Here is a 1438-nt window from a genome sequence, read left to right on the forward strand (position 1 = left end):
TCGAAATTTTTTTTATGACTTTATTAAATTCTGTAGTCTTTCCTCATTACATTGATATGTACATTATAGGGTTTCAAATGAAAAATGACTTATATAAACCAAATTTTAAAGTTATGGTCATGTACGCCGCCATGCCCCCTTTCTTTCTGCTACAGAAACCGGTATTATTTCGAAAGAACTGTGAACTTTCTGTTTCCAGCGATTATACGTATAGACTGGCCCTGACGTCATTTTCGTGGCTCCAACATCTCTGGGCTGAAGTCACGTGAATGTTGGCAAAACATGGTTGTTTCGTGTTGCGCTTATGGCTGTACTCAGCGTTTTGTCGGGGGAAATGGCATTACATTTCACGTGTAAGTGTTTCTATGATAGTGCAGATGCGTTTATTGAAATCTGCTGAAGTGACTTTTACATGTTTTATACACTTGAAATAGAGTATCACGTAAATTAAAGTGTTGAAAGTGGTGCCTGTAAAGTCAGACTCGTACTACATTTTGGGAAGTATCTGTGATAATTCGGTTACAGAAGTAAGTATAACTGTTTCTCGTTCCTACTCATAGGTTCCCTAAGGATGAAAACCGAAGGCAGCTTTGGATACAGGCTCTGAAGCGGAAAAACTTTAAGCCGTCTGCACATACGCGCCTTTGCTCGAAACACTTTGAGGAGAAATGTTTTGATAGGTTAGTTATTATTTACAATGTATATTTATAATTTGTATTTACAATGCCTGTCATTTTTAAACCCGATGTTTTTATAGGGCTAAAACTGGAGGGAATTGGCTAAGTAGTGATGCTATCCCGACACTTTTCGATTTTCCGGAACATAACCTAAGCTCCGTAAATCACACTCTTAGAAGGCGTTCGTTAGATGATGCCTCGTCTTCTGAAATCTGTGCTTCCAATGCCTGTAAGTCTGAATGTTCTTAGAATGTGTGTAACAACTGCGAGTTAGTAAAATATTATATTAGAATAGAACTGTAGCACGTTACGTTAAGTGCCATTTCGGACATGCTTCGCCCACAAATTATACCTCAAAACATGCATTTTTGCTTTGTTTACAGTGACATGCGATAAGCAAACGAACACCCCGAAAAACAAAAGTTTCAGGTATATTGGGGACTTTTCGAATAGCGATTTGTGTACTCCTGGCATAGCAGAAAAAGTGATAGATGTGGCAAGATGGCAGATTAGCATCAAAGCCAGAAAGTTAAAGAATTTGCAGCGGTCATCTCGTGGGATGAAGAAGAAAGTCTTGTCTTTGAAATCTTTGATAAATAATCTTGAAAATAATCGAGTTATAAATGAATCCCTGGCTAATTTACTAAAGGCAAGTATATTTACAATGCCTGTCATTTTTAAAATGTATAACTGATTGCAGGTTGGAATACTTATGCTTAAATGATGTGGCTTTTTGCTATCAGATGCTGCCACCTGGTACT

At 37.6% G+C, this 1438-nt stretch overlaps 1 long non-coding RNA gene across 1 annotated transcript; it reads left to right on the forward strand.

Annotated features, from left to right (window-relative positions):
- The first annotated feature begins 288 nt into the window (after positions 1-288).
- LOC126481496 (uncharacterized) lies at positions 289-825 on the forward strand. The gene is made up of 3 exons (XR_007587581.1): positions 289-353; positions 561-680; positions 758-825. It is a non-coding gene; the product is annotated as an uncharacterized LOC126481496 (long non-coding RNA).
- The last annotated feature ends 613 nt before the right edge of the window (positions 826-1438 follow it).

Source organism: Schistocerca serialis, chromosome 5, assembly GCF_023864345.2.
Source record: "Schistocerca serialis cubense isolate TAMUIC-IGC-003099 chromosome 5, iqSchSeri2.2, whole genome shotgun sequence".
Lineage (NCBI taxonomy): Eukaryota > Metazoa > Arthropoda > Insecta > Orthoptera > Acrididae > Schistocerca > Schistocerca serialis.